Raw genomic sequence first — 11176 nt, 5'->3', positions numbered from 1 at the left:
TACCAATGGGCAGCAATATTGAGCCATGGGAAAACACATGTCTCTACAGGAGGGATGGTAGGATTGATAAACCAGATATATACAACCTATGGTTTTAACTCCTATTCAAAAACATTTTGTAGAACATATTTGATATGTGCAAAGCACAATGCCCAGGGTAATCTAAGACCAAAGAGAGGACAGTTTCCAAAACCAGATTATCCATTCCAACACATACATATGGACTTTATAGAACTTAACAATAGTGAAGGGAAAAAGTTCTGTTTAGTGATAATAGATTCATTCTCAAAATGGATAGAGCTTTTTCCTACAAAACACCCAGATGCGCTAACAGTAGCTAAAGCATTATGCCAAGACATAATTCCACGTTATGGGATTCCAGAAAAGATCTATAGTGATAATGGTTCACATTTTGTAAATCAAATAATAACTAAAATAGGCCAAGCATTTCATATAGACCTAAAACATCACTGTGCTTATCACCCACAAAGTGCAGGGTTGGTGGAAAGGATGAATGGAACTATAAAAAACAGACTTAGGAAGTGTATGGAAGAAACCAAAAGACCATGGACTAAATGTCTAGAATTAGTAAAACTGCATATTAACATCACCAGTACAAATGGGCTAACACCATATGAAGTATTATTTGGTACACCTTACAGATTACCATTCTTTAAAAATATGTGGGAAACTGATGACGAAAGTACTCTGGCTGATTACATGAGAAAAATGTTGCAGCACCAGAAGCAACTGGCAGATTGCAGTAATAACGATGATACACTTTCCATGTCTCCACAGGAAAGCCAGTTAGTTGAACCAGGAGATTGGGTCCTGGTAAAAAGCATAAAGAAGAAACACTGGCATTCACCTAAGTGGGAAGGGCCCTACCAGGTGTTGTTAACCACAGGCACAGCAGTAAAGATTGCAGAACCAAACACATGGGTTCATTTGACACATTGTAAGAAAGTGATAAAATATGACTAAAATAACTATTTCTATCTTAGCATACACCGTAACCGTCCTAATTTGCGTCATTGTGATAGCATTGTGGTACCTATTGTAGAGCTGTTGTTCCTCAACAAAACTTTCAGAGGAAGTCTGGCTACAAAGGGGGCTGTAATTATAGTTTGCAGTCGTCTCAAACCAGTGAAGATTGTCCACAACTCTGGAAGTATTAGGAGGAATTGCAGATCTACGGGTAGAATGCTCACTCCAACGCACAAGAAAATCGTGGCGGTATGTGGACCGATAGGAGCAATAGTAGTAATGTTGTTGTTACTAGGAGAAAAAGACCTCGATATGCAAAGAAGAAGGATAGGATGGACCAATAACGTGCAAAATGGACAAATAAAGAACCCGTGCAATACCACTGATGGAGACCAACACACGACAAAAGAACTGTACTTCTGTTACCAAAGCAATAGCATTCAGGCTGTGTTCACTTTTGACCGGAGCTTACAAGTTGGAGGTTATAGCATAAATAGTTGGAAGGGATATGACTGGTATCTGGATAGTAACAGGGACATCATGGGACACAATTTGGAGAACTCCCACAATTGGGAATATGTCTTTGCCACTACTGGATCATGGCATAAAGTATCATATGGATCCTCCATGCGCTCCAATAGGTGGAAAAGACAGGTCTCCTTAACCAAATCAAATGATAGATTGACGTTGAACGTCAATACAACCCAAAACCCTTTTGGAAAGCCTGATAAATTTGGGCCATATCAGAACCCACCATGTCATGGGTTAGCATTATGTATATGGAGACCACATGCCCAAGACCCCTGTACTGTGTTTCTGTTATGTCCAAATATCACGACGTCCCTTACTACAGAACCAGACTTTACACTAGGGCCAAATTAATCTCTCCTATCAAACCTAGGATTTATGTAAAACCTGATACATATGATTGGTTTCAAATTAGCACAGGCATTTCTAAAATAAATAACAACTGGCTTCTAATGGCAGAACAAGCTGCGCAAGCAGCAAAAACAGATTGTGTAGTGTGCATGGGAGCCAGACCTGTTTTGCAAGTAGTTCCCTCAGCCTTAGAGTATAAATGTCTGGCAGATGTGATGAATAATACTACACCTTCAACAAACTGTTAATCATGGGATGAAGTTTACCCTTTAACCTCGGATGAAAAGGAAAAACCTATATTCTCTAACAAAGTGGCTGAAGGAAATTTCTCCTGCATAAATAGGACAGGTAAAGGCAAGAAAATGGGTAAATTAGACAGCAATCAATGTCACTCAGTGCAGACAGTAGACATAACCTTTAGGCCTAAGTCTCGGAGTGACATCTGGTGGTGGTGTGGAGATAAAAAGTTGTATGACAAGCTACCATATAACACCACAGGACTCTGCGCCTCAGTCTCATTAATCTTACCAGTATCCATCACACCAACCTCAGTTACTGATTTAATGTCCAAAGCAAATAGTGTACTTCCCCACACCTGGAAAAACAGAAAGAAGAGATCATCATCAGGATGGAGTGAAAATGACCCTACTTACATAGACAGTATAGGGATTCCAAGAGGTGTTCCTGATGAATACAAATTAGCAGATCAAGTAGCAGCTGGTTTTGAATCAAACCTATGTTGGTGGTGCACTATGAACAAAAATGTAGACAGAATCAACTACATCCACTATAACGTGCAGAGACTGGGCAACCATACTGAAAAAGGATTCTCCGCCATCCACGAGCAGTTGTCAGCTACCTCCCTTATGGCTTTCCAAAATAGAATTGCTGTTGACATGCTGTTAGCAGAAAAAGGAGGAGTCTGTGCCATATTTGGTGATCAGTGCTGCACGTTCATTCCTAATAATACAGCAGCTGACGGGAGTCTCACCAAAGCTTTGGAAGGACTCAGGTCCCTTACCAGCAAAATGAAAGACCATTCTGGAGTTGACACATCAATGTGGGACAGGTTTGGAGACATGTTTGGTAGATACAAACAACTGGTGTTGTCTATTCTCATGTCGATGGCTGTATTTACAGCTATCCTCACCTTATGTGGATGTTGTTGTATTCCTTGCATTAGAGTTTTATGCACCAGAATGATTACCACTGCTATACAGCCTGTTAAAACAGAGGTATCAGAAATGTATGCACTTCTCACCCCAAAGGGTGAAGCTCAGAAAGACAGTGATGACGGTGATGCTTCCTTACATTTTCCAGATCTTTTTTCAAAATGTTTTTGACTACGGTGAATAAGACGACAAAGTTTAACCTCTAAGTGTAACATGAGTACTATAACATGATTCTGTAACTGAAAATCGAGAGAAGAAGTTATTGGATGACAAAGAGAAATAGTACAAAGTGAATAAACAGGAGGGAAATGATGGATTTAAACTGTAAATATGTTATTCTACTGTTGCATTATCTTCTTTGCATACTGTGTCTTTCTTGCTTGTGTTTGAAGAAGGAGGAAACAGGATATGTTATTCTACTGTTGCATTATTTTCTTTGCATACTGTGTCTTTCTTGCTTGTGTTTGAAGAAGGAGGAAACAGGATAACACCTTATCTGCGGCGAGATAAGGGACCTCTCTGACCGCAGGCTCACCTAGTTTCGTTTACTATAGATAACATGTTATCGTATAAACAGGTCTCAACTGTTTGTTTTGTCACTCCCCCTTCCTTTAGCAGAAGAGACCTTATGTAAATGAGGGCCTTCCGAACACAATAAAAAGACAAGGAGCATAAGAATTTTACAGAGGGTCCAGAAGTCTACATTATGTAGACTATGGCCATTTTGTCCTTGCAAGTAAGTTTAAACTCACGTTCTCTGTGTCTTTTTTGTATATAGGTTTTGTTTACATCTGTTGGGTTAAACCTGACACCTATCAATTATGGACATTTATTATGTGCCATGCAAAATATTATGGTCATGTTTTCCAGTGCTAAATTGTAACCAGAAGAACTTCCTGTAACGGAAAATGTAAAAACTGTCATTTTTACCCAACACCTATATTAGTAGGGATTTTTCTAATGTATTTAAACATGTGTTGTTCAGATCTACAAATATATTTGCAATTTACTCAAGATCCAAAAATATGTCTTGATCAGGGATGTCAAACTCAATTGCACAAGGGGCCAAAATTCAAAACACACTTAAGGTCTCGGGCAAACCAGAATAAACATTTATTGAACACACTTAAACTGAATGTTTTGGAACATAAATATGAATAAAAACAGACAAGAATATTAAATTCAAACCTTAAATAACTTATACAGTCTTTATTATTTTGCAGTAAATAAAAATATCTTGTTAAATTATACAACTTAGAACTTAACTTAAACAACTTAACATTAAAATAACATTCAAATTCCTTTGCTTCTATGTCAATGTATATATTAAAAAAAAAACTTAAATAATATTAAAATATCTCCTGTCAAAAGTAGAAATATGAAAATTTTGTAAAAACGTCACAACATCCTGAGAACAGGGAGCCTGATGTGCTTACCTTTGGCGCAGACGGATTAGGGCGAGATGGGAGGGAGTGCTTGCACTTTTTGCATAGCTCCACCCATCCCTCCCACTCACCCAATCAAATAACTTTAAGTTCTCTTCTGGTCTTTTGGCGTATTTACAATTTGTTTCGTGGATTCATCAGAAAGTATCTGAACACTGAACACAGATTATATAGTGAGCTTTTATATAAAGGATTTTTTAGCATTGTACAGCCAAAACGAGGTTTTATTTTGTGTGACACCTTGACTGTAAATTGTAGTGAAAACGTGCCCTATACATCCTAAAAAACACTGCTTTGAGGTTCAGCCTTGGTTTGGCGTTGCGTGTTTCTGAACAGGATCAATGGCTCAAGTTTTGAACGAGATGGAGAAAATTTGCATGCAATTCAATTTGTCTCTGAGCCATAGGTACTCATAGAAAGAGCCATAGGTTCCCGACCCCTGGTATATAGTATAGTATACGTCATATATGAAGGAATAGGTACAGTGGCTAAAACGTCAGAATATGATGTTCAGGGATGAGACGGCGTTGTTCATATTGACGGGCCATTCATAACAATGATGTAAAATGGTCTTGCAGGCCGGGAGTTTGACACATGTGGTCTTGATAAATGGGCACACAAGATTAATAACGCATATGCAAATTGCAGATATATTTGTTGCTCTGCAAAACACATGTTTCACAGCGGAATTTGTATTTTAAAGGTACTGGAGGAATTGAAAAATTGGCTTTGAAAGTCCTTAAAAACTGCTTCAATATGTCATACGCACTTCTTGCCATCAGACACCTGATCTCACGCACTTGGTTTGTCACATGGAGTCACTGACTATGATGGTGGGAACTCACTAGAAGGGTATGCCACTACATTATTTGTTTTTATTAGTTCATTGTTTGCGTTTTTGACACCATGGCACCAACACTGCTCTCTGGTGGGATAGCTTTGCCATTGCATTTCTTCTTCGATCATGATCAAGGGCAGCTGATATTAGTTTGTGTGACATTGTCCTATGAAGTGTCCTCGTCCCCAAAGGGACAGGAGCATGCTATACCTAAGTAGGGAACTATGAGTGTGTATTAGCGCAAGGATTGCATATCAAATATGGATCATTATTATGGGCCAGGCAGCATGGCGGCGGGGTGGTTAGCGTGCATCCCCATTGTGCAGAGGTTCAGGGTTCAAGTCCAGCCACCTCAGCCTGCCCGTGTGGGGTTTGCATGTTCTCCCATGCTTGCCTGGTTTTCCTCCATGTTTTCTCCCACATTCTAAAGACATGCATGTCAGGTCCCTTGGGGTGAATAAGTGAGTTAACTGGCTGTGTGCCCTGCGACTGGCTGGCAATCAGTTCAGGGTGTCCCGTGCCCACTGCCCGAACACAGCTGGGATGGGCTCCAGCATCCCCGCGACCCTACTGAGGATAAGCGGTGCAGATAATGGATGGATGGATTATGGGCCATGCAAAAAATGAAGGTAGCGTTTCCCCGAGATGAATTGTAATGAAAAAAACTTCCTACAACTGAAAATGTAAGCTGGGTATTACTAAATATATCATTTTGAGTCAATACCTATATGAGGAGGGATTTGTCTCAAAAACAAATCTATTCACGATTTACTCAAGATCTAAAAATCATATGTGTTGATAAATGCACACGCAAGATTAAAAATCGCAGATATATTTGTGGCTCTGCAAGATACATGATTTGCACCCGATTTCTTCTTTTTGATAGTACTGGAAATATTAAAACGTTTTTGAATCAAGCCATGAAAAAAGTTTATGAACTCTGATTTCCGAAAGGTTCTGTCTATATAGCAGGACCTACAACCAGAGGGTCAACAAAGTGGGGTCATCAAAGGCTACAGGAATTAATTTCATCAAGATAGGACATTGCTGGTTTGAGAAATTCACGACGAGGGCTGGCATACATTATCTGGTATGGCAAAGGGAAGCAGCGAGAAGAGTAGAAGAGTTTACCCAGCGCTTTGCGTCATTAAAACAAAAGAAAGTAAATACCGTAAATTCCGGACTATAGAGCGCACCTGATTATAAGCCGCACCCACCACATTTTAAGAAGAAAACCGATTTGATATTTACACAAGCCGTACCTGTATATAAGCCGCATGCGCCCACATTTAAAAAAATGTAACACAAACACAAAATTAACCCAGACCCAACTTTAGATCCCGCAATTGAAACTGAATGTCCTTCATTAAAGTACACACTCCAAGAATCACAGCCGGCAAAATGAACGGAAAATGATACCGGTACTTAAGGTTTGATGCAGACCAGCAGAGTCCGGGTCCTGTTGAAAGTAATCCAAAGAAAAAAGTGTATATTTCCAAAGGTAAGGGTGGGAAAATTATATATCCACTATTGTCCACCGTGTCCACAAACACTCACCTTTACCGGTCCCCACTTTCTGTCAGCCCGCGTTTGTTACGCCCCTTCTTTTTAATTCGCCCGTCCAAAACACATCAGAATAAGTGTCCAAAATAAATACAAATAAATACATTACAAAAACATACAGTTGAAAATACATATTATACATGGTTACACATATTTACAAAGAAAGACGGTACCCCGAGAGAGTTTCATATCTTTAATAATAAAAATAATAATATAACTTTCATCTGGGCAGTTAATGGTAGCAACACGCTAGCAACACGCTCGCAACACAGTAAACGGGTCTGTTAAAAAAAATATACCGTACTTGTAAAAATCACGGTAAACCGTCCTCATCTTCCTCCTTAGAACTGAAGCCATCAAAGTCGTCTTCCTCAGTGTCGAAAAGAAACTTTGTCGTATAGACGTCGTCCCACGCTCCCGCAGCCGGTGTTATGCCGAGAAATGCATCCCTGTCGAGAATTGCATCCCTTGTTGCGGGAGCGCGCACACGTCACTCCCGCTACTACAACCACTTTTACGTACCTTCTTTTATCTCACTTTTATATCTGTTGATGATTTAACACTTCGTTTTAGCATAATAAGCTTTATGGTAGAGTGCATAACAGTTTAAATACGAGCGATTTGAGTCGAAAAAGGCAAAATAAACACGTCACCTGCTCAAAAGTGGTTTATATACGGTGTACATTACTGTTCGATTACATTCACAACAAATACAAGACAGAATGGTTTAAGTTGTATTACATTCCCAACAAATGCAAGACGAAGTGGTCTTGGATATATGTTTGCCATGACATTCCCGAAAAGTGATATAAAAGTGAGATAAAACGAGGTAAAAGTGGTTGTAGTAGCGGGAGTGACGTGTGCGCGCTCCCGCGACACGGGATGCAATTCTAGGCAGGGATGCATTTCTCGGCATAATACCGGCTTTTCGGAACCCGTTGGTGATGGTGGATTTTTTGATGCTGCCCCACGCTGTCAGGATTCACTGGCAGACTTGCGAAAAAGTTGTCTTTCGCATGCGGCCAGTTTTAGTGAAGTTGCAGTCTTCCTCGGCGCATATATTCCACCGGTCTAAATCTTACCTTTTCTACTCTAGCGCCGCTGGCGGCCGTTAGAAAAATTATATAATCTGGCCGCATCACTGAATAAGCCGCAGGGTTGAACGTTTGGGAAAAAAGTAGCGGCTTATAGTCCGGAATTTACGATACACTTTACTGTAAAAAAGTGGGGACGTTTATTTAAAGTACCAGGACTTTAATTTTAAGTGTAGAGTGAGTGCTTACTTATCATCAACAGTGTCTTGTACTCACTCTAAAAATAGTGTCCCTTTCATAATTCTCTAGAATATTTTTTTTTTCAGGGACATAATCTTTAGTAAGGGTAAAGATATGTGATCCTTCTTCATATATTTGTATTATCTCTAGATTCATTTCCCTTGTTAACATATTCTTATTTCTCCTTTACCATCACTGCAAGTATTGGGACGATAGCCCTAACAAGTTCAGACTGTACCGCCGCAATCTGTTGTAGTGGACTGTTTGCAGCGGAGATAGCCCCTTAAACGGGCTGGCAATCTGATAGGTGACCCCTACCTCGTCATCCCTGTCATTTCGCGTCCTCACCACATAAGGCCCCTTCCAGTGCGGTGCCAATTTACGATGGATTTCAGTGAGGTCATTTAGCCACACAAAGTCCCTTATGTCATAAGGATCATGCCTACTCTTAGAATCATACAAGGCCTTCTGGTTTTGACTTGCCACCACATTGTTGTCTCTGGCTTGGCCAAAAGCAGTTTCCAATCATGTGAGGAGAGAACTTGCAGAATCTTACGAGGGCATACATTCAAGGTTGCCCGGCCTAAGGACCAATTTAACTGGCGTTTAAGCTTCTCTACTATGAGTCAGGAAATACGATGTAAATCCAGTGCTGGAGTGGACTCTTGTAATATGGGCAAAGGCAATTGGTTGCAGAAAGGAGTCCCATTCCATCTCACATAACAAAAGCTGGTTATAAGGTGGGGTATGGGTTTTTTTCCCCCGAACTTTTCGCACAAGCCTCTGATAATGTCCGACTCAAACTGCCTTCCCAAGTCGGTGTAAAAGGTCTCCATTACTCTATGTTCAAAGATGTAATTCTGGAAAAGGAATTTGACGACAGTGGCAGCCTTCTGATCACTGATGGCAAACAAATTTGGTGAAATAATTTGTAGGATCTGAACCTCTATTACTTTCGTTCAGTCCACCCACATGTGAAATAAAAAGACAGAAGTCTGAGTTCGGTTCGGAGTGATAGTTTTTATTTTCTTTATGTAAGTAGGGTGCTGGCCTAAATGTGTACTAGTCACCTCTTGTTCCACCTTTTTATTCCGTTCCAGTCGTGAAGTTTAAACACCAAACAATGGTGACCTTCACACAGTGTACGTGACAGGATATATCTGTTTGAGGAATGACCCATCTCATTTAAACTCAAGCACAGATGACTGGATTTTTTTTTTATCTTAAGGAAACTTAAACAAGAAAGTCATTCATTGAAGTCAGCTGAGTCATGCGTTTGAACACTGAACAATGGTGACAGGATATAATAATAATAATAATAATTTCCTTGTATTGTCATTCTGTGTAACAATGTACACAGAACGAAATGTCGATTGCACCTGACCCGTTGTAGCGAGCCGATGCAGCCGCAGCCAACATAGGGCGCCGCCGACCACTTTTTAAGTCTTGGGAATGACTCGGCCGGGGCGCGAACCACCGACCTCCCAGTCTCAAAGCGGGCGCCTTACCATCTAGGCTACTGAGCTGGTATATGTTTGGGGCCTTGGGTTTTATCGGCAGGTCTGGGAGACCATACATTGTTCTTATGGTTTGAATATAAGGTCACATAATCCTCAGCCCTTTGAGACTCTTTGTGATTAAGGGCTATACAAATAAAAATGTCTTGACTTGACTTGTCTTCAGCAAATCTGACTTGATAACATAAAAAGACACACATTCATAGTTTAATTTACCCTAAATAATCCTCCACAACCAGTTGTTGCAGTCACTTCACATTGGATCAATTGTGGGAAAATGGGTCAACGAAGTACTGATCAGGCGCCTGGGAACCTGTTGTAGACACCTCGGTAGGAGTCTCAACTGCACATACAGTACTGGGGCCACCATTTGCTACCGCATGAGCACCGTTGTGCGGGATACTGTCTGCAGTACCATGGAAACCATTTAGTAGAACACAGGAGGTAGGCCTGCGTGACAGAGGATATGCGTTGGTATGCTGTGAACCCTCTTTGTGTTGTGTTAACCAATCATATAGGCCCAGTTCCAGGGCCCATCGGCTCCGCCGACCCATTTAGTCATTTTCAATGGGGAGACGCCGAAGGCCCACTAGTGGCCGGGTCGGTAAAAATGGTGAAGGGCGAAAGCCCAAGTAGTGCCAGAAGTTACGGACTGCCCATACTATCGCTCACAACTCCCTGTCGTACGTGGACCACTACCGCTCAACTGCCGTGAGAGAGCGACTGGCATAGGACACCACTCTTTCAAGGCCATCAACATTTTGTGCCAGCACTGCTCCAACCACCACCTGTAATGCATCAGTATGCGGAATGAAAGGGTAAGACAAAATCAGGATGTCTCATAACAGGTTCAGACCAAAGGCATGCCAAAAGAATTCAAAAGCTTCTTGCCATTCTGAAGACCATGTAAAAGGCACGTCCTTTCCCGTGAGCAGAGTAAGGGGGGCAGCCTGCTGGGCAAAACCCTTCACAAATATTCGATAGTACGGGCAGAGCCCCAGGAGCCCCAGCACGTTTCTCAGTGGCAGACTGTGGCACAGGCCAGGATTTGACTTTGTCTGTGTATTCGGGGTCTGGGCGAAGCCCCACGGCCAACACGACATGGCCAAGGAAAACAACATGGTCCCGGGTAAGATGACATTTCTTTGCGCTCAGTAGTCCAGCCGACCCAATCCAGGAGAAGACCTCCTGAAGTGCAGGCATGTGCACTTCCAAAGACTTACTGAAAATCACTTTGTCATCCAGGTACACGAGGCAGGTATGCAATGGCAACCCCTTCAACTCAATGACCCACTGGAACATTGCTGGGGCATTCGTGAGGCCCATGGGCATTGATTTAAACTGATACAGACCTTGACTAGTGCTGAAAGCGGTCTTTTCATGGTTTTCTGGCCCCACCACCACCTCCCAATACCCGTCAGAAAAGTTCAAGGTACTGAACCATTGGGCCCCCGCCAGGGCATCTAGCAAATCATCCACGCGTGGCAGCGGATGCGAGTCC

General features: G+C 41.5%; 1 pseudogene; it reads left to right on the top strand.

Moving 5' to 3' along the window:
* Window positions 1-1808: 1808 nt before the first annotated feature.
* Window positions 1809-10390, top strand: LOC148363412 (uncharacterized; annotated as a pseudogene).
* Window positions 10391-11176: the final 786 nt, after the last annotated feature.

This window comes from Urocampus carinirostris, chromosome 7 (genome assembly GCF_059441175.1).
Source record: "Urocampus carinirostris isolate Australia breed hairy pipefish chromosome 7, RoL_Ucar_1.0, whole genome shotgun sequence".
Classification (NCBI taxonomy): domain Eukaryota; kingdom Metazoa; phylum Chordata; class Actinopteri; order Syngnathiformes; family Syngnathidae; genus Urocampus; species Urocampus carinirostris.
This window is presented reverse-complemented; position numbering and strand designations above follow the sequence as displayed.